This window comes from Lutra lutra, chromosome 18 (assembly GCF_902655055.1).
Source record: "Lutra lutra chromosome 18, mLutLut1.2, whole genome shotgun sequence".
NCBI lineage: Eukaryota > Metazoa > Chordata > Mammalia > Carnivora > Mustelidae > Lutra > Lutra lutra.
The window spans coordinates 39,011,047-39,033,279 of NC_062295.1; the positions used below are offsets into that span (position 1 = coordinate 39,011,047).

The 22,233-nt window shown below is 60.4% G+C and overlaps 1 protein-coding gene and 1 pseudogene across 4 annotated transcripts in view; both read left to right on the top strand.

Annotated features, from left to right (window-relative positions):
* Positions 1–22,233, top strand: part of MAD1L1 (mitotic arrest deficient 1 like 1) — a 316,809-nt gene that overhangs the window by 283,509 nt on the left and 11,067 nt on the right. The window lies entirely within an intron of this gene.
* Positions 3,910–6,466, top strand: LOC125090586 (RNA-binding protein 42-like; annotated as a pseudogene).

The window sequence follows — 22,233 nt, forward strand, 5'->3', positions numbered from 1 at the left end:
AATAAGACTCTGCTGTGGACACTGGGCACAGTCAGCTCAGTGCCCCCGGCACTGGCCATGGAGCTGGCGGCTCCGCTGCTGAGCGCATCCTCCCACCTCACGGACAGTGTCCTCCACTTTGTGTCTCAACGTGGCCTGTCCTCCGGCACGTGCCAGGCGGGCGCACCATGGGTCCGCGGTGTCTCCCCCCTTCTTAGGGGAGGACAGCGGGCCTGGTGGATTGGGGCCTACTCTTATGACCTCGGTCTACCTTAACTTCCTCCTTAGAGGCTCCAGCCCCGAAGCTGGGAGGCACAGGCCAGCCCGTGCAGCATGTGTCACGCGCTCATTCCGATCCGTACGTGTGTGTGAACCATATACCACCCAGGCACACGTAATCCGACGTAACCGGGGTCGTGTCACACCTGCTGAGGGTTTTCCTGGAGATATCTCTGCTCTCTGTGAACCTTTCTTGCACTTGGCTCCCCCCACCCCATGTGGGGAAGCCCCTGCCTTTGCCCACATTCATGCTCTGAGCAGCCAGGGAGGCTGTAAGACTGAGGTTCAGACCTGACCACGGTGTCCCCCAAACTGACCTGTTCTCCGTGGCAATTTCCCCTTGGTCTGGCGGCTCCTGCTTCCCACAAGCTGTCAGCCTCAGCCGCAAGCGCAGATCCCAGCGCAGGCATGGGCAGGTCTGCCGTGTTGCTAGAGCTGGGGTGCAGCAGGAAGGGGGGGGCCTTCCCCAGACAGGGGCCTGGTTACTGGATGCCTGGGGACTCGCCCGCTCGTACCTGCCCAGCCTACCTGCAGGAGAGGAGGGGCTGTGGGTCCTGAGCCTTCTGCCCCTGGGCAGGTAGCAGGTGGCATGGCGTGAGATGTTCTCCCTAGGCAGCCCAATGCCTGAGCCCCCCAGGCAGTCAGTGAATAGCCACCAGCCCTGGGTGATGTTGATTTGTGAGAGCAGCTCAGTACCCCTCTTAGTTTTTAAGGGAGGCACACGTGGCCTGTACACTGTGTGGACGCTCCTGCGTTGTCAGGATCAGAGAGCCGGCCCTCCCCCTCCCCCTGCCCCTAGAGATGCGCCCTGACACGTGGTGGGGGAGCTTCTGCTCTCCCCCAGAGCCACCCTCCCCAGCCAGCTCAGGCTCCCAACACTGCTTCCTGGCCCACTCAGCACAGTGGCCCTTGCCACACAATGGGACAGTCACCTGCACCCCCACTCTGAGAGTGCCTCCATGAGCCCCCATCAACACCCTGCTGTCCGCTCGCTGGCCAAGTCTTCCTATCTGCAGGCAGGGGTCCGGGTCCAGCCAGCAAGTCGGGAACACTGAAGCCCAGGCCTGCCCTTCTCCACCTGCTGACGGCAGGAGCGGACATGGGAGCCCTTCCAGGTCCCAGGTCTGTCCCCATGGTCCCTCACATGCCTAGCACAGGTGGGGTGTTCCGAGAGGAGTGACCTGGCCCCAAACCAAGTTCCGCGTGCCTCCCAGACGTCCTCCATCCTTAAACTTCAAGCATCTGGCACAGGTGCTGCCCCCATTCCCACAACACACATGTACCCCAATGGGCTTCCCGGGGCGTTTAAGGGTCCCCTTGGGAGGTTAACATAGAGGTGTGTCCCGAGGGATGGGGCTTGTGGTTTTTGTTCTCTTTAGAGAGAGATCTAAGCAAGAGTCTGTGTCATGAAGGAGCACAACGACATGACCCTGTGGCCGGGGCAGATGTCAGCCCAGCGTTTGGCAGGCTGGGCCTTTCATTGGTGCTTAGTGACCTCTAACCAGAAACCACCCCCAGCCCCAGAGGCCGGCCAACTCCCCGTGCCGCAGACCCCAGGGCCTTTGCCTGGCGCAGCATCCTGTCCCCCCGAGCACTGCCCAATCCTGCCACCATGTCCGCTCCTCTGTGTCCTTTCTCTGCCTGACAACAGTGCTATGTTTTCCTCAGGGACACAGCCCCAGGGCTGCACTCCTTGGGCACCCTCCTGACCCCTCTGGAGGCAGCAGCTCCCTGCCCCTGGGTGACTGCATCTGGGCTGCCTTTCTCCACAGTGGGAGACCCCCAGCCATGGAGAGCCTGAGGGGTACCCTGGCCTGTGCGGGGCCACGACCTCTGTTCCCTGCCCACGGCTTCTCCTTAGTCCTCAGAACTGCACCGGAGACGCAGCTGCCTCCACACCCCTAGGAACAGGGAAACTCAGGCTCCAGGCAGAAGATACTGAGCCAGGATTGGCATGGTCTGTCCACCCAAGGCTCTCCTCCTATCTCCGCCTCCCCCCAGGCCACTGCATCCTGTGGGGACTGGGTGGGGCCCTTCCTCTCCTGATTTTGACCTCGGGATGAGCAGGGTTGTGGATCAGAGGCCAGGGCCGTCCCCCCCAGGGCAGGTGTTGACTTTCTCTCTGGGGACACAGTCCCTGCCCCTGGCTGCTGGGATTGACTGTACGCTCTGACATCTCGTTAACTCACCGCAGCGCCGTCTCTGACCACACCTCCCCTCGGGGCCAGGCCTGGGCGCCAACCAAGGCCTGGCGCTGGTCATCACTCAGGGACACTGTCTGCCTGCTGGCCCTACGCTGCTCCCTGGAGCCCAAGGATAAGGGCAGCAGGACTCCAGAGATGAGTGCAAGCCTTGTCCTGGGGGAAGGGGAGGCCCTGCTGGGCACCGTGCATCCTCAGGGCTGATGTGAAATCGGCTGCCTCTGCGTGGTCTGTCCACTGCGATAGCAGAGCCCTATGAAGGGCACATGCCCAGTGCCGTGGCCACCAATGGCAAGTGTGGGCATGGAAGCACATCAAACCTCGAGTGAACACCACTGCCGTTCTCCGCCCTGAGCCCGTCACGCCCATGCTGTGCCCCAGGTGGCCTCCTGTAGAACCACGGGCTGTCCAGGGCTTGAGGGGAGCAGTGTGGGCGACGCGTATCAGAGATAGAATGCCACCACCTCCTTGGGACTTTGGAGCTGTGGCCACCCCTGCGTCTCCATGGGAGCGAGCAACTTCCCCTCCAGCCCCAGGCTTGCCGCACCCCAGGGCTCCCGCCGCATGGCCACCTCCTGCAGCCCAGACTGGTCCATCCATGGCCTCCTTCAAACCCACTGGCGCTCCCTAGAAAGCAGATGCCTGAGCGACACACGCCAGGCTCCCCAGGAGCCTCCACCCTCTCCACCGGTGCCTGTCGGGGTTCTGCCCTACTCCCCACCCCCCCACCACATCCCCACTGGCTCTCTGCGTGTCTGCAGCACCTGACACCTTCCAGGTGAGTGTTGCTTGTACCATCTGTTCCTCCCAGCGTGCTTCCTCTCCCCGGGCAGGTCCCCACGTGTCTGTGTGCTCCCAGCCTTCACACCTGGGGTTAGGGACTAAGAATCTGCCGGTCTGGCGGGAGGTGGGGGCAGGCAGACAACCGGTTATGTTCTGGGTCCACATCTGCCTTCCTCTAAATCCCAGCCTCTGTGTGAGCCCATGCAAGGTGCTCTGGAGCTCTGAGGAGCAAGGGGATGTTGAAGTGGGCCTCATAAGGACCCCAGGAACACAAGGTCCTCAAGGTGGGGACCCTGTGTGCGCAGCTAGGTGCAGGCACCCCATGGCCAGGCCCAGGGCTGCCCCCATGGCAAGGTCTGGAAGTGGGAGCAGTAGTCCACCAGGAGTGGGGGGCCACCCAGAACTCAGGTGCAGCTGTTGGAGCAGCCGCCCTTCCCGGCAGCAAGGGGTGACTGCCACAGAAGCCGACAGCGTGGAAACGTAGTCATGAGCTAACGGTGATCATGTGCGGCTCCCTGTGGCTCAGGGGAGGGATGCCCAGGGCAGTGAGTGATGCCCACAATGACACCAACAGCCTCAGCCTAGGGCTGTGCGTTCCTTGGCCGGCCTGGGCAGCATCCCAGAGCACCTGTGTCCAGCGAAGGCCATGGCTCTGGTGGCTAGACCCCCAGGATTCTGGATTTGGGAGAACCATGAGCACGTATGCATCATGATTGGGAGTGAGGGGTCACGGCCCTGTTCCCATAGGCCTTACTGCTGACCGCATGGGGCAGGAGGGTGCCTGTCCAGCTTGGCAGCGTGGCGCGTGGGCCGGCTGCTGTCTCACCACTGGCTGAAGGTCAGTGGGGCCTCCAACAGTTGACCCACAAAGGGTAGGCTTCACATGGCCCTGCCAGGGGGCCACAGGGGATGGGGTGCCGCTCTAGTAATTGGCCGCCAGCTCTCAAGCCGGCCCCCGGTGGCCACTCAGCCAGGTGGCCACTCTGGCTCCCCAGTCAGCCACCCATCCTCAGCTTTGGCGCCTGTGAAGAGGTGGCCTGATGACGCCCAGCCTGGTCTGCAGAGCGGCGGCAGGCCAGGGCCATGCTGGTTCCTGTACCTGTGACCTGCTCCCTGACTCCCCCCTCCGTTGCCGGGAGGAGTTATGTGTGGTCGAGTTGCCATTTCCAGGGTGGCGTTGACGTCTTGTGATGGAGGCCGGAGGAGGGGACGTCAGAGCAGCACGCAGAGCAAGGTCTCTGCCAGCCTCATGTGCCAGCTGCATGCCCCTTCCACCTGCGCCTGGCTGCCCGCATCGGGGTGCCAGCCCCACTGAGGTGCCTGGCCTCAAGAGTGCGGCCGGGCCTGGCAGCCGGCAGGGAGAGGCCCCGGCCAGCCCCACAAGCCAGAGGGCAGGGCCACGGCTCACAGGGGGAATCATTGATGCTGGCAGCGGTGGACACCCTTAGGCCCCCCGGCTCAACCACATGCTGCAGGGGTGACCCTTCAGCCAGGTGGCCACACGCCGAGGCCACGGAGGCTGGGAGCAGACCCTCTGACGGTGGGAGGGGCAAGGGGGCTCCCCTAGGTCTCTGTAGGGGCACTGACCCTCCTCCTGACCTCCTGGCACCCCAACAGTGGGGTTAGGCTTTAGCCTGTACATCTTGGCATGACACATCAGTCCATAGCAGACACCCCCAAACCGGTCTGACGTGTTTCCCCCCGGGACCCTCTGCGCCATGTGAGCCAGAGGTCAGCGCCACTGTGACCAGTCACTGTTTCCAGGTCCTCTGTGTCCAGGCCCAGGAACCCTGGAGCACCCATCTGCATGTGGGGGTGTCCCCAACACACCGAGGGTGGGCTGGCAGCTGAGTGCACAGCGAGCCCTGCCTAGTCTGTCCTCCACGCGCAGGTTCGGCTCTGCTTCACCACCATGGCCGTCAGCACCGTGTGGGCTCTTAGTGCGGACACAGGCCAGGGCTGGAGAAGGGTCCTGAGCGCATCAATTGTTGCAACCAACACTTACCAGCAGGTCCAACAGACTCTGGAGGCCCAGGCAGCTGCTGCAGCCACAGTGGTTCCTCCCATGGTAGGTGGACCTCCTTTCGTGGGTCCAGTTGGCTTTGGCCCTGGTGATCGGAGTCACCGGGATAGTCCAGAGGCTCGAGAAGCTCTGTTCCTACGTCGAGCAGCAGGTGGTCCCCGCCCCATGGCCCTGCGGCCCCCTCACCAGGCCCTCGTGGGTCCCCCTCTGCCTGGCACCCCGGGACCACCTATGATGCTGCCACCGATGGCTCGGGCCCCAGACCCCCCCCCCCCCGCCGGGCTCCGTGGCTGCTCTGAGACCTCCGCTGGAGGAGCCAGCAACACCTCGAGAGCTGGGGCTAGGCCTGGGGTTGGGCTTGAAAGAGAAGGAAGAGGCAGTGGACACAGCGGCAGTTGGGCTGGAGGAGGCTAGCGCACCTGTGGCCGTTGGGGCAGGAGGTGCCCCCACCAGCCCTGCGGTCATTGGGCCCAACCTGCAATTGGCCCTGGCCATGCCTTTGCCTGAGCCTGAGCCCCTGCCCCTCCCACTAGAAGTTGTACAAGGCCTACTGCCCCCACTGCACATTCCTGAGCTCCTGTCCCTGCGTCCACGACTCCGGCCCCCTCGGCCTGAGCCACCACCTGGCCTCATGGCTCTTGAGGTCCCAGAGCCCTTGGGTGAGGACAAGAAGAAAGGAAAGCCAGAGAAATTGAAACGCTGCATTCGCACAGCAGCTGGGAGCAGCTGGGAGGACCCCAGCCTGCTGGAGTGGGATGCAGGTGACTTTTGGATCTTCTGTGGGGATTTGGGCAATGAAGTGAATGATGACATCTTAGCATGCGCCTTCAGCCGTTTCCCATCCTTTCTTAAGGCTAAGGTGATCTGAGACAAGCGCATGGGACAAGACCAAGGGCTATGGCTTCGTCAGCTTTAAGGACCCCAGCGACTACGTGCGCGCCATGCGTGAGATGAATGGGAAGTATGTGGGCTCACGCCCCATCAAGCTCCGCGAGAGTATGTGGAAGGACCGGAACCTGGATGTGGTGCACAAGGAGCAGAAGGAGAAGAAGCTGGGCCTGAGATAGGGTCGGTGGCCAGGCACCCGCTCCCTCCTGGCCGGGCGCTGGCTCTTCTCCCCATTCTCTTTGGAAGACCCCCAACTAGCCACCCACCCACCCTCCCCAAAACCAGTTTCAATAAATTTACGTTATTTTCCTCACAGCACGGGGAGGTCTCATGGACACATCGCCTTCAGCGTGGGCTGTTGAAGACAGACGGGAGGACGTGGCACAGGGTCAGAGGCCAGGGAAGCCCAGGCTGTCCTCAAGAGCTGACAAGCATTGGAGGGAGGGGAGCCTGAGTGAGGAGCCATACGGATCTGGGAGGTTCTGGCTAATTCAGTCCTGCAGGAGGTGGGGCTTTCTTCCCAGTTCTGCCGCTGCCCACCCCCTCAGGGCCACAGAAGGATCATGACCCTGACTTAGAAGAACCAGGAAGGACCCTTCGGCTCACCCCTGCCCCTTCAGGCAGAGCCGCAGAGCAGGACAGCGCCCAAAGGACTTGGACCGAGGATTTCTTCAAGCAAGTGTCGCTTCTCCTTATGGGAGATGGTGTCTTAACTGTGTGATTCTTATCTGGGCAGTGCCTTTCTACATGGGTGGAAATCTGTCTTCATTAGTGACTGGTTTACATCGGGAGCTGATGGCTGGCCCATGCTCACACCCCTATCCCCTGGTCCTCAATGAGGGGCTCTTGCCCATGACCTTCCTTTACTTTCGTTCCCTACTGCGGTGCTAGGGACAAGGATCAGCCAGGGCAGGGGGAAGAATTGCGGTTAGGGCCCCTTTCGGGGTTCTCTGGGTGCTGGGGAATCACAGATTGGAGGCCACACACCTGGGTCCAGCTTCAGTCTAGGTGACTGTTAGCAAGTTCCAAGGGACCAGATCAGGCGCTCCGGCCCCACCTCCCTTCTGGGCCTCACATACAGGTCCGTCCCCCCGGCATTTGTCCTCCTGCGGTGGCAGCCCCCGCCAACCCCACCAGCGGTCCTCCAAGCTGGCCCCTGGCGCCCGTCACAGGGATGCCTGTAGGAGGTACGGTCACGCAGCTAGGCTGGACCAGTGGTCCTGGCACTTGCGGGTCACTGGAAGCCCGCATCTGGCTCCCAGAGCCACCAAGACCCTGGTGCGGGAGCATTGCCAGCAGCCTGGGCCTGGGTCTCTGCGTCTGAGTGGACGTGCAGGCAGGAGGGCTGATGTGCTAGAGCCATTGCCCTGTGTCCCCGTGGCCCATCTCCGCGTCTGTGAACACCGCGTCTCTGAGGCAGCCGGTCCTGATTAACTGTGCAAACGTAATTAGTTCACATCACAGTTTGTGGAGGCCATTCCTCAGGGAGCTGGTGCACACAGCTTCTGGTGGCCGGGAGGGCCGGCTTCCTGGTGCGGCACTGGTGCTAACCGAGTGCCCTGCTCAGGTCTCCGCTGTCCCGAGTCGAGTCGTAAAGAGCCGCGTCTTCCTGTCTGCCCCCCACCCCCGCACCACACTGTGAATAACACAAAAGCTGCTTTCCCAAGGAGAGTGCCAGGAGCGTGGGGCTGAGCAGGCAGGGTGTCCTGAGACCTCCACAGCCCTGCTGCCCGAACTGGGCACCATGGAGCATGGCACCTGCCACCTGGGGGCCTGGAGTGGTGGGGAACAAGCTGCCTCACCGTGGGGGCATCTCCCCTCCTCACTGTCACTTCCACTGCCCAGGTGGCCACCAAGGTCCCAGGCAGAGCTGGGAGGCTGGGGGGCTGTCCCAGGACAGCCCTTCCGGTCACTGCTCTTCACTGACTCCGTCCCCTGGCTACCAGGCAGCCCAGTTACTTCTTCCGTGGCCCCACACCGTGCTGCGCTCTATCTCACTCACCCGCCCTCTCCCTCTGGTATGGCCTCTGGAGCGGGGCCAACACCAGGCAGGTCTCCCCAGGACGTCTGTCACACCCACAGATCCCATGACGTTGGCCGTGGTGGCTGTATCACGTTAGCCCAGGCAGCTCAGGGAGGAAAGGGTGTGTCCCAAGTCCCAGTCCTTCTCCCCCAGGTTGAGTGCCTCAGTGCCTCCCACATGGAGCCTGGGCCCTGGGTTGGTAGAAGAGAAGGGGGCCTGCTGTCACCTGCAGCAGGCACCTGGAAGGTCTGGGCTTCAGGTGGCTTCTGTCTTCCACAGAGCTCCATCTGTCGTCCAGGGTGCCCTGTCCTGCCTCCCAGCCCTTCCCCTTCTGTAGACAGTAATGTGAACATGCTTATAGGGGACAAGGTGCGCCTCGTAGTCATGGTGAGGCTGCTGGCACCAGAGTGCAAGGCAGTGCTTCTCTTGCTCAGGGAACACTCTGAGTTGGCTGCGGGGAGGGTGCCCCAGCCCAGGTGCTGGCCCCACACTGCCCCAGGCCTGAGGTCTTGTGACAGGTGCACCCCAACACACGCCCCAGCTTCTTTTCCCTTAGGAGGTGTGTCTGGGGAGGGGGGCTGGTCCCTTGAGAGCACGCGTGGTGGGGGTTGACGAAGTTATGAAGGACCAGCTAGTGAAGATATGGGCCTTTGCAGGCCACACGTTCCCCGTCTCCACTGCTGGGCCACACTGGGGTCTGGCACCAGCAGTCCCAGATGAGCACGTAACCGACCACAGCCGTGTGCCGATCGAACTTTACCTACGAGATTCTGATGGCGGGTTTGGCCCACACGCTGTGGTTTTGCTGGCCTCTGTTCCAAGAGACGGGTCTGTCTGCTGAAGTGACTCCAGCAAATTCCTTGCGCCCACATGGGGTGTCTCTGAGATGTGATTCACTTACCACAAAACTCACCCTTTTCAGGTGGACGACCCAGGACTGTTAGTAGGGTATTCGTGGTGACGCGTGGGCCCTCACCCTGGGCGGCGTGTCCACATGCTCCCCTTCTGTCTCCCTCCCCCAGCCCCAGCACCCAGCACCCTTTCTGCCTTTGGACATTTCACGTCAGCAAGCCCCTGACGCACTCCAGTGTATCCGGCTTCTCTCACTCGCGTCAGACTGTTGGGGTTGGTCCATGTGTAGCAGGGGTGAGCACAGCGTTCCTTTGTCAGGGTCTAGTGACGCTGCAGTGTGTGCGACCACGTCTTGTTTATCTGTCGTCTGTTGGTGGTCATTCTGGTTGTGTGCGCTCTTCAGCTGCCACGAGCAGAGCTGCCGTGACGTTTGTGTCTGGCGCGTGGGTAGAGCTTGCTGGCCGTGTGTCGTGGCCGTGGGCACAGCTCACAGGTGCCGGGCTGGGGCCCTTCCTTCCCTGAGCTCAGTTTCCAAGCAGCAGCTCTCACTGGACTGGGTCTGGATGGGGTCGGGGGACTTGGTCAGGGACGTTAGCAGGTGTCTGTTGGGTGTTCTGAGACCCAGAACTCTTCCCCTCTCCTTGGTGATGACTCTTTCCCGTTGACACTTTGAGCACCTTCTGCACGCCCACCCCAGGCCCACGCCTGTGGCTGCAGCCAGGGCATCACAGTCCTGCCTCAGGACAGGCTGCGGGGAGCACACACGAGGCCCGTGGACTGTCGGCTCCCAGGCAGCACCTCAGCTCCAAGGAGGATGTACAGACAGGGCAGGGTGGTGAAGTCGAGGGGAGGCAGGCTGATGGGCTGCTGGGGGAGGGGGGCAGTCAGGTGGCACCTGAGATGGGCGGAGGGTGGTGCGTGCCATCAGGATGGGCTGGGCAGGCCAACATGGAGGAAGGGAGGCCTTCAGAGGCAAGCACAGTGCAGGACAAGGGGTTCAGCGGTGGGTCTGACATGTGAGGCAGATGCACACGGGCAGATAGGGTAACCCTGGTGTCCATATGGGTGCTGCGTGGACAGGGACATCACCACGTGAGTGTAGAGTGAGGGGTATCCCCATATGCATGTGGAGGTTGGGGAGCCCCTCTTCCCCGTCAGGCTTCCAGAAGTACGGTTCAGAGGCTCCAGGGAACACGGGGCCAGAGGCCACAGACAATTGGGCCACTGGTCATCTGCTCCTGGCCCATGCTGGGCAGTGGCTGCATGGCTGAGAACCAGACAGGCAACCAGACAGCCTCCAGGAAATAAAACCAGGGAGAGGAGCAGGGGCCAGCCCGAGTCCTTGGTGACGTGATGGGACATGGGCTACCAGAGCTGGTCTCTGCAAAATGCACCATTTAAACCAAACCAGGACCTACTGGGCAGGGAAGGGGGAAGCCTATGGGTGCCAGGGCCAGAGTGGGAGCCAGCGGCCAGGATGGACAGACAGACCAGGGGTAGATGGAGGAGTAGATGGATGGATGGGTGAGTGGACAGACAGATTGTGGGTAGATGGACAGATGGTAGGCGGATGGGTGAGTGGATAGATGGACAGGTGGTAGATGGATGGGTGAGTGGATGGATGAATGCACAGATAGATGGTAGGTGGATGGATGGGACTGATGGGTGGATGGGTGGGTGGACAGATAGATATGGATGGATGAGTGAGTGAACGGATGGACGGATTGGACAGACAAGATGGTGGATGGATGGGTGAGTCAATGGATGGATGGACAGATGGGTGGGTGAGTGGATGGATGGACAGATAGATGATGGATGAGTGAGTGGTTGGATGGACGGACAGATAGTGGATGGATGGGTGAGCAGATGGACAGACAGTGGATGGATGAGTGAATGAGTGCACGGATGGACAGACAGATGGTAGGTGGGTGGGTGGATAAGGAATGAATAAATGAGGAGGTAGCTCATTCTGTCTGAAGGCTCTGGGAGGTTTCGCAGGAGCATCAGGTTTTGAGGCAGCCCTTGAGAAGGGCCTTGCAAGGAGCCCATTACATAGGCAGAGGAGCTAGCACCTGCAGACCTGAGATGGGAAAACATGGAACATGTGTAGAGAACACATGGCTGGAGAGTGTGGCGCATGACATTTCTGCCCATGGTGTTGGACTCTGTGGGGGGCAGTTGGAGCAGAGGGGATGGCTGGTTGCCCTCTGGTGGCCTTGAGGCATGGAGAGGCACCAGGAGAGTGATACAGCTGCTGTTAGTGCACACGCCCAGCTGGCAGAGTTCCTGGGCTCTTTGGATGCATGTGTCATGCTGTCCTCCCGGTGGGCTCCCAGGTAGACCCAGCCTCTGTTGTGTTAGGAGGGGACGAAGGCTCAGAGGGTGCAGGGCCGGGCTGCCTGCCACAGGGAGTGGATTGCCCTCCGCACCAGGCCAGCTTCCTGCCTGAGGCCGTCCGTCATGGCCGCCCCAGCCTTGTGTCACCTCACAGACACCTCAGCTGATAGGTGGCTCCCACACAGGACAGGCTGCCCATGAACTGGCCAGCACCTGCACCTGCCAGGAGCTGTCCCTCATTAGCTCAAGAGCAGGCGGGAAGGGTGTGTGGGTCTGTCCTGGGGGGGTGCAGACACCCCAGGAGCCTGGGCCCTGGAGGAGGGGGAAACCATGAGGACAGACCCCTGCAGCAGCCTCCTCCCGCCCCCCTTCGCTCCGAGTGCCACCGCCCTGGTATCAGCACGCCGACGGTGGCACCTAGGGATGGGGTGCGCGTGCTCCAGGGTCCCCACCACTGATGACAGGCGCTCCAGTAATGACTTCCCTGGCTCCAAGCCTGACCCCATGGTGAGGAAAATCAAGTTGAAATTAAATCAAATTTCAAATGTTAAGCCAACCAATTAAAAAAAGCAATCACATAGAAACATGCGTTTTTCAAAACACTGTTGTTTACTCTGTCTTAATTAATGTGAGCAGGGCGCCCACCCCAGCAGGTCTGGGGCAGGTGCTGAGCAGGGCAACGGGCTTCCTGTGCAGCTCTGTGTGGGCAGCCAGGGAGCCCAGCCCCAGTTCAGACTTCCCACCATCTCTGTACCGTCTGTGGGCAGACCGGATGTCCCGGGAGGCAGCTTGCAGCCGGTGACACACGATGGTGGCCCTGTGAGGTGGTGAGCTCCCTGTCAGGGCATTGCCCATGCAGGGTCAGCACCATCCACAGGAGGTGGCCATCTGGACCAGACAGCACATGAGGTCCCCGTGGGCCTGGAATCCCCCACGTACGCCTCTGACCCCACACATCCTTGGGGTTTCACCCCAGATGCTGCTTCCCAGGGTGGTGCCTCCTGCTCTGTGGTTGACAGATATGACCCTGGGCGTCCCAGTGGGGCCTGCATGCTCCCCTCCCCCTCCCGCTATGGTCTGGCCAGTGCTCAGGGCAGGGATGCGGGAGTGAGGGAACAAGTATGTGGAGAGAGATGTGCGCGGGTGAACCAGCGAGCAGAGGAACGAGAAAGTGAATTATCGAGTGAGCAAGTGAACGCATGCATGGAGGAGCGGGTGGGTGAGCGAGTGAACGAGTGAGCGAGGAAGTGCGTGAACAGATGAGTGGGTTGGTGAGCGAGTGAGCGAGTGAATGGACGAGCAGGTGGGTGAGTGAGTGAGTGAGTGAGTGCGCGAACGGAGGAGCTGGTGGTGGGCAAACGAGCCAGTGCCTGAAGGATGAATGCAGGAACTGGGGAGCTCACACACACACACGGCCGCCTCTGGAGGGCGCTGCTGGGGCAGGCCTAGCTGCAGCACCCCCTCTGGGCCAGAAGGGTCATGGGGTTGGGGGGGTGGGGGGAGGCGGGGGCAGGGACGGAGCGCAGGCATCAGGAGGCCCACTGCAGAGGCCGGTGATTTAGCGATGTGATTACTTCCTAATGCAATGCCTCACAAAGCTTTTTATTAGATTTCCCCTTTTCCTTCCAAATGCTCTTTGGAAATAAACACCTGGGGCTGTTAGACTTTGTACCACTCAGTTTAATTAACTTTTAAATCACATAGTGTCACTCGGATCGCTCTCAAATGTCGGCTCCCTGCTGGGCTGGGGCATCCTGCCGAGCTGCCCACCCCCCATCTGCCCCTGGGGGCCCCCAGAGCCCAGGCAGTCGCCCTCAGCCCCTCCCCCACTGGAGGTTCTGGGCTGGGGGCACCTGGGGCTGCGGCCCCTCAGGGGTGTCAGTTGTCCCGTGGGCCCTCCCAGGCCAACGGACATGGTGACGGTAGACATGGAGTCTCACTGCAGGACAGGGGGTGCCCGCTCTCAGCCTGGAGGTTTTCCGGAGCACATCTGCGGGCCCTGCCCTCCACTCAGGCACCTTGGAGCCCCTCCCCGCGCCCCCCACAGCACTCCTGAATAGCCCAGCTGCACCTCCTTGACCTGTCCCTCTCTGTTGCCAGGAGGCACTCTGGCCTTGTCAGGTGGGCGGGTTCCCTGTGTTTCCTGGGGTGTAGACGGGCTGAGAGCACTGGGGAGGTCTGTGCGCACTCGGGGGTTGGGGGAGCATCTGGGTGCCTTTCCTCATGCCGGTCTTGCCCAGCTTCTAGTCCCGGCTCTGCTGGCTGGGCTCACTGCGATTGCTAATGTGTGACTTGCCAAGAGAGCCTTTCAAATTTGTGATCTTATCCTGGAGCACGGGGAACACACTCTACTCGCCCCTGTTACTCGGCGTGGTGGAGGCCATGGTGGCACTTACAGGTGCTTCCACGTGCTGGGCAGCTGACACCAGAGAGGGAGGCGCCCACCGCCATGCTCCCCGCCCGCAGGCTGCCCCTGCTCTGTGCCTTGACGCCCGTGGAGGCCGTCCAGTGCTGGCCTGCCTCTGGCCCTTCCAGCCAGAGAAGCCTGGGATTCAGGGACACATTCCTGGAATTGCCAGGGACTCGTCCTGGCCCTGGGCCCATAGATGTCTCAGGGATGGGTGCCAGGTATTGACCAGGGTGCTTGTGATGGGTGGTCCTCCCCAGTGCTGTTCGAGCCCCCAGCCCTAGCAGAGGGGACAGCGCGTGACCCCTCCGCCTGCCAGCCATCTGCTTGGGCCTAGCCTGCGCTCACTGTCACCCGGGAGCATTGTCACCAGGTCCCTCCACCTTTCTGTCAGGACACTGGCTCCAGGAGGCCCCTCCTCTGAGCAGCCTAAGGCCCAGGCTCTGCCTTGTGGCTCTGACTACCCCGCAGCAAGGACAGAACTTGGACATGTGAGGAGTGGGTGCAGTGCTCGCTGCGGGCTCCCGTCTAGGAGCGGCTCTGCCTGGGAGGGTGGCCTCGGCCCAGCTCCTGCGTGGGCAGCATTCAGGTGGAGGCTGGTGGGAGTCAGAAAGCCAGCGCCTTGCCAGGTAGTCCGGGAAATTAGATCCCCTTAAGGTCACATGCTCTGCTGGAAAACTAACCGGTGTTTTCTACATCAAAGCATGGCTATTCCTGCTTCAAGGGTCGTTGCTTGTCTCCAAGGCCGGGCCTGCGGGAGCCCTTTTTCTCGTACACACCACTCTCACACCCTGTGTCCACAGAGAGTGGCCCCAGTGACCAGCGCGGCACAGGCCTTCACTGCTCACACCACCCTGGCCCCAGAGCCATGTTGCCCCAAGTCAGGGCCCATCTCCTTTCCCACATCGGGACCTCTTGGGGCAATTCCCAGGCAGGAAGCCGGACCCTCCCACACCTGTGTGCATCTCCAAGTTTGTACTTTTGTGCTGTCAGGCCCAGGTGCGGTCTTCTCAGGGTTGTGCAAACCCAGCAAGGCCTTCACAGCCCTGCCCCTGGTGGCCATTGGTTCTCTCGGTGCAGCCTCAAGGGATGAGGAGGAGTGTGGGCCCCGAGAAGCTCCAGCCCCCACACCCAGCAGCCCCAAGCCTCCCTGACCTCCCGCAGGGCTCTCCCGGCAACTTGGCACAACTGTGACTGCATCGCAGTGGGAATCAGGAAAAGGCACGGACCATGCCCAGAGTGGACTGCAGTAGGGCTGCCTTACCTCACACGTGTGGCTGAGCTGTTGGTGACAGGGACGGCAGCACCGTAGCCATCCATCAGCCACACCCAGCACTCATGCCCCTGTGTGATACGTGTGTGTGTGTGTGGACACTGCTCACATGCACGTGGCATGCACACACGCTTGGCACACACTCATATGCTTAAAAGGAGGACAGAGGAATGTGGCATCACCACTCTTGGGGTGTTGTTCCGGGGAGGGGGTGATGGATGATGGAAAAAGCGTTGTTTTGTGTTACCGATGAAGCGTGGGCCACGGCTGTCCTGTGGGGGCCTCGGCCGTGCCCCATGGGTGGCTTGGCTCTAGCGCAAGGACCTGGGATGCTGTGGACATAAAGTCATCGCAGGCCTGGGCCTTGTCCTTGCTGGACCCAAATGAAGTGAACTGGTCCTCCTTCCCCGACTGGACTGTGTCCAGGGTGGGCCCGGCCTCTAACTCTCCTCCCGTCCCTGCATTTCACAGCCCGTGTCCAGGGCAGGCCAGCGTCTCACAAACACCTGCAGCACCTCCCCCTCCTCTCCCAACCCTGGTGGCCTGCCTGTAAGGAAAGCCTCCATGGAAGCGAACAGTAACCAGCCTCAGCCACCAAGGAGCGTGGGGCACGCTGGGCTTCGGGGTTCAAAGTAGCTGGAAGCTCCCAATTTTTTTTTTTTTTTAAGATTTTATTTATTTATTTGACAGAGAGAAATCACAAGTAAGCAGAGAGGCAGGCAGAGAGAGAGGAGGAAGCAGGCTCCCTGCTGAGCAGAAAGCCCGATGTGGGGCTCGAACCCAGGACCTGGGATCATGACCTGAGCCGAAGGCAGCGGCTTAACCCACTGAGCCACCCAGGCGCCCCTGGAAGCTCCCAATTTTTATGTTCGGTCCCCAAACTCTAAAACATTGCCTCACGCTTGTAACGACACTGGATCTAACCCCACAGGACAAGGTCTCCACCTGGGAAATGACATAAAGCTCCTCCTTCCTGCCTGGGGAGTGCAGGGGGCTCTGGCCGAAGGCTCTGTGCACTGAGCTCCCCGGGCCGCCTGAGCTGCGCCCGCCCAGCCCCCTGGTTTGCTGCTGTGTGGAAGCCACGGCTTCAGCCGCTCTAGCACGTTCGGACGCGTCCTGAGAGAAGTGTGGTGCTAGCTCAGTGGGAGAGGACACACGTGCTCCTCAGACACCCTGAGGAGAGCAGTGACTTCCCTTTCCCAGGACGGGCAGGAATGTTCAAGTCCTTTAGAAAATCGTTTCCGAAATTAAATCACAGGAAGATACCTGCCGGATGTGAGCAGATCACTTGTATTCAGTTGTTGGGGCCGAGGAGCATATGGCTGCAGAATACGTTTTGAAATTTCCTTTTCTGATGAATGTGGTCAATGAAAATGCAGAGTTATCAGCAGGACGTGAGATCTCCTATTGCAGGATGAAGAAAATCCCATAATACAACTCAAGCCCCATGAAACGGGTCTGAAAGCAAACAGCAGCTTCGTGCAGGCTGAGGTGCTGATGAGCTGGAAAATGCACGTCACACATTTTGCACACGCAAATTGCATCAGTCCGAGCAGAGACTCAGTTTTTTTGCAGAGAACGAAGGACTTCCGCCCTTTGGCTTTTATCGTCTGGGGGCAGGGAAGCAGCGCGCGTGCTGAGCCCTGGCCGCAGTGAGGGGCGGGCATGCTCGGGGCTGGAACAGTGCAGGTGCACACACAGCATCTCCCTCCCAGGGCCGGACGTGCAGTGAGGGAGTCCAGGACCTTTCACTCTCAGCTGGCTGTTTGCCCCGGGGGGAGGGAGGTGGGGAGGCCTTGGTTCCAGCGACCACTTCCTGTCCTGCGTCCTCTTCATAGCCTGGACACTCTGTTGGTCCCATACCACCCCTCGGTTTGGGGACACTTTGGGTGCAAATGACTCTTGTGTGATTGGTGTCCTTGGGTCTCAGTGGCCTCCATCCCGGTGGACGGCATACTGCCTCTCACCGTGGCTGTGCTCCCTGGAGGGTGGATGGAGACCCGCCAGCCCCCCCACACCCAGTTCTGGGTGCCAGGGCCTTGGAATAACACTCCCCCCCGCCCCCGAGTTGGGCCACCGGGAGAGGCCCCTGCCTGCTGGCTCTGTGGTCAGGAGCAGTCACCCAGCACCAGCCGCCATCTCCTTAGGACCCATGGAGGGAGCCACGGTGAGTGGCCCGTGGTTCCTGATGCACCTGGCCTGAGACGTGGTGGTCAGCGTGCTCCTTTCTGGGAACCAGGGAGAAAGATGGGCCAGTGGGTTGTGTTCCGACTCTTGTTTTGGGGTGGCTGACTTCTCAGCCATGGGCCGTGAAGGAGCCGGGAGGGCTGCCTGATTGTCCAAGGTCAGAGCTACAGCCTCTCCCGCATCAGGATTCTGGGCACAGCCATGCCGGATCAAGTTGCACCATGGAGCATGGCTGCCTCCCAGTCCCCCCCCGGCTGGCACGCTCCCTGGCAGCCAGTGAGTCTGCCAGGCGGGGTGGTGGGAAGCAGGGGACCCGTGTCCGAGCCCTCCTAGCCCATTGTGGTCAGCCCCTGCAGCCCACCTGCGCCGTGCCCATCACGGTGACGGTAGCCTATAGGCCTGGGTGGTTTCTGTGCACAGGACGAATGAAACCAGCCCTGAGCGTCACCGTGACCCCCTCCCCTGTCCTGGCACTCAGACTCCCGGCGGAGGTGACAGCAACCATGGCTCCCTGCCCACTCACAGTTCACTGGCCATATACCCCGACGGCAGCATGCAGGGCAGGTGTCCTGCATCCCTTCCCACTGGAGATGCCCCAGAGGCTCCCAGTTCTAGCCAAGTTCAGAGCCCCTTGCCTCCAGGGTGTTCCCCCCACCAAAAGCCCCAAAGGGAAGATGGAATCATTCATGGGGAAAGTTGGGTCACATCATTCTGGGGGCAGCCCTGGGTTCCCGTGTCACCCCAACCCCTCCCTCTCCCACAGGGCAAAGGGAAATCCTGGGGGAGGTGTCGGCCCCCAGCCTGACTGCAGCCCCTACCACTGCACGGGCTCCGTGTACTCCACCATGGCCCCACATGCCTCCCGCACGGCTGTGGCGGGCTCTTCCCGGGGTCTGCCTGTTGGGCGCCCACCGTCTTTTGCTGGATTCCTCCCAGAGTCCCGCCAGCCACCCACCAGTCTTGGGCTCAGGCCTGCCTTATCACTGAGGGTCCTGCAGAAGTGTGTGCAGCCACCGCCTCCCAGGGTCTGAGTGCTGGGCCTGTGGTGGGGTGCATGCAGCCCCGGGACGGGCTATGACCTGGGTGGGACCAGCATGGGCAAGGCACGTGGTCACCATCCCAGGGGTGTCCGAACTTGCTAGCTCTTTCTTCAGCCCCTTTTCAGCTGTAGTGAAACTACACTGATGTGCATGAATGTCCCAGTGGTGGCTTTGGCTCACTGATATCCCAGAGCCTCTTTCCTGTCAGGTACTTGTGTTTGCAGAGCCCAGACTTCTGGAGTGTCTATCCCTCCACAGCAAAGGCAGGATGGCAGTGCCATTGACAGGCAGAGTTGGAGGGAGGCTCTCGTGTGACGCAGCCTCCGGGCTGCACGGTGTGCCAGGGGGCCGGGTCTCCTCGGGGACTGGTCCTGAGCAGGTCTGCCACTTTGGGAATGAGAATGGCCGCGGAATCGCCACCCCGTCTTTGTTTTTGACTCCTTGGCACGAGGGGAAAGACTCAGTAGGAACCGTGCACTCTGGCAATGAGATGTTTTAATTGTATCTTAAAATAGGATTGCAATAAAAAAAACACTGAAGTGTGACTAACCAGTTGTATTTAAGGAGGGCCGAGCACACTCAGCCAGGCAGGCCCATGAGGTCTGTCCGCTCCTCGAGCCACAGCCCTTGGCCAGCGCACCAGAGACTCCACCTGCCCAGCCTGCCTGGGAGCCTTTCCCAGGTGCAGCCCCACCACGCAGGGACAACAGGAGGGTTGCTGCCCTGTTCGGTCGATTGATCACCATCCCAGAAGCTGTGGGTTCTACAGGGAAGGGCGGGAAGGGAGGTGCCTGCCCGCTGCAGTGTCCTGGCCCAGGGTGACCAGCTTCTGCTTCCCCAGGTGCCCTGCCTGCCGGGAGGTCCCTGGGGGGGCTGTGGACGCTCCTGGAGCAGGAGAACATCATGCCCCAGAATTGTGTAGCCTTGAGCCCCTGCCCCAGACCTGCTGGTGGGCTTGCTGGGGACCGCACCTCTGCTGAGGGTCCCAGGTAGGCTTTCCCACTGAGCCCCAGGCAGGGCGGAAGTGTATGTGGCCTCCCAGGACCCCCAACAGCTCAACACTCACCTCCCCTTGGAAGGAGGGAGGGGAGGGCACGTAGTAGGTGCTCAGCGAGGGTCTGAAGAGCTAAGTGGCCACAGGGCCATGAGAAAGGAAGACCGAGGAGGTGGGCAGTGTGTCCTTGGTAGAGCCAGGCCCTCCCATGAGCCTCCAGGAGACCATTGGCTATAGACTACCCATGCCCTGTGGGGTCCCAGGACTCCTGTGCTTCCCACCACCAGAACCCTGAAACATGGCGCCCAAGTGTGGAGCAGAGCCGGAGCACCTTGTCAGGATCACAGGGGGCTGGATGCCTGGAGGCAGATGGCCTGGGGAGGGGCTGGGTTCCTGCCAGGGCCATGGGCACTGCGGCCACACGGAAGCCAGAGCACGGGTCGGAAGGGCCAAGTGTGACGCCTGGAATCTGTTGCCTCTTCCTCTCTTGCTTAATTACCGGCATGGCAGTTGCAGAGTTGAAATGCGGCTTAAAAAGCCTTTGTGAGTAATTAGTGTCAAAAACACAAGATCTACAAAGCCATAAACTCACAGCTTGGTGATATTACCAAGTACTAATTAAAAAAGAAAAAAGAAAATCTCCTTTCATGATCAGATTTTCAGCCTTGCCAAAGATGAAAAATAAGGCAATTTGCAGATGATACCAGCGCCAAAAGGGTAAGGGGTCGGCACAGGGACAGTGGCAGGCATGTGAGGGCTGGGGACCTTGAGGGAGCACCTGCAGTCCCCAGCGGAGACGGAGAATCTCGACTCGGGGGCAGACACAGTCCCGAGAGAGGGGGGTCTCCTCCCAGTGGAACCCCACACACAAGCAGCAGCCCCTTGTTCCGAGGGGAGGGAGACCGAAATCACACCCTAATGGAATGTGCCCCGGGTTCAGGTTGCCCAGCCCCTCCGAACCTCCTGCGGCCTCTCTGCTCCGGACCCCCTCAGAGGAGGAGCGCCTGGTGCCAGGGCTGGGAGCCAGGGGCCAGGGCAGTGTAAGGTCTGCCCTGGGCCACCATATTTGCTTCTGCCAATCCAGATGGAAGTCAGGCCACGGTCAAAGCAGTTGGCCTGGAAGCTCGGGGGAAGAACGGACTCTGGTCATCAGGGTGGAGATGGCCTATGCTGGCAGCCCCAGGAGGGCAGGGGCGGGCCAGGGCGCGTGAGGATGGCGGGGCTGCACCAGCGTGACGGTGGAGATGGAACTTTCTGGAAGTCCACAGTAGTCACAGGGATAGTTTTGGCCCAGAGCTAGTGAGACATGCCTAGTGCACAGCGCTGTGACTGCGCCAGTTGTGCTCGCGGGTAACCTGTGAAGCACGGGCTTGCAGGAACAGTCTGGCCCAGCTGGTGGAGGCAAGAGGCTGCAGCTCGGACCAGCATTAATGTCCACAGTCCAGACCATCCTGCAGATGCTCAGGCTCCCCCAGCCAGGTGACCACCCCCCCCCCTTGTCTGGCCTTGGTGTCCTCTGGACCGTCCTCTCCAAACCATCAGGCCCAGGACTCCTCTCTTGGCGCCCCAGCCAATGTGGGACCTGGAGTCAGTGTCCAGCAGTGCTGGCGGAGGGAGGTCACTCTGTTAATGGCACAAGACCAGGTGTTGAGGCCCCTCCACACCCCAGGGCCCTCAGCTGCTGGCTCACTGTAGATTTACGACGCCCCTGCTGCCGATGGACACACACGCTGTGCCACGCGGCGTGAGGACCCTGTAGTAGTTTCTCCCAAACATGTCACAGGCATGCAGAGGAGCCTGGGAGTCCTAGCAGAGGGCCAGACTCAGGGGCTGGGCACGAGGTTGTTCTGCTGGGACAGCAGTTGGTGCCTCCCGGGACAGGACCATGCACACCTGGCACGCCTGGAGGGGCAGGCAGGTGTCTGCGTGCCAGGACCACCCTCCTTCCACCACTCCCTTCACATCAGGTGGTGTCCCCCTCCAGCTTTGTTCTTCAGACTTGTTTGAAGTGTTCTCCATTCTTTGCATTTCTGTATTCATTTTGGGCTCCTCTGATCCACGTGTACAATCCAAGTCTGATAGGGTTTTGGTTAGGGTTTAACTGAGCTCCTAGATCCATTGTAACAACACCAGGCCGAGAACAGTTTCTCTCCGCACTAGCTTATAGCTTTGTTCTCTTTATCCCCGTTTGCTATTTTGACGCTATTGTAAAATGTCTGTCACCAGTGTCAAAGCAGTTTGTTTTTGTGTATTGATCTTTTATTTTGCACGCTTGCTAACCTCATGTATTAGTTCTAGTAGTTGTTAATATATTTGATTAGATTTTCTGCACAGACCATGATGTTGTCTTTGAGCAAAGACTGTTGCACTTCTGCCTGTCCAAACTGGATGCTTTTGTTCCTTTTTCTTACCTTATTTCCTTGACTAGAAGCTCCAGAGTGATGCTGAGCAGAAGTGGGGAGCTGTGCACCCTTGCCTGCCTCCTGAGGGCCAGCGTTCGCACTCAGGCCAGTGAGGACGGTGTGGGCTGCGGGTTACCCCCAGGTGCCATCTGTCAGGCTGGGAAGTTCCCTCCAGACCCTGGTTTGCTGAGAATTATTGTGAAGAATGCTGGCGGGCGTGGACCCTGCTTTTTCTGCATCTGTTCAGATAATCGTCTGGCTTTTCTTCTTCACTTTGTTAATACGGGAATTACTATGATTGCTTTTCTGATGGAAAACCAGCCTTGCCTTTTGGATAGACCCCACTTTGGTCTATCCCACGTGCCGCACTCTGTGCCAGTTACTGGGCACACGTTGCTCACTGTTTGTTGAGGATCTCTGCGTCTGTATCCCTGAGGATTACTGGTCTGTAGTCTGGTTTTTTCCTTGGAAAGTCACTGTCTGATCTTGGTATCACAGTGATGCTGGGCGCACAGGGGCGCTGGAAAGTGTCCATCCTCATCCGTTTTCTTAGAGTTTATATCGA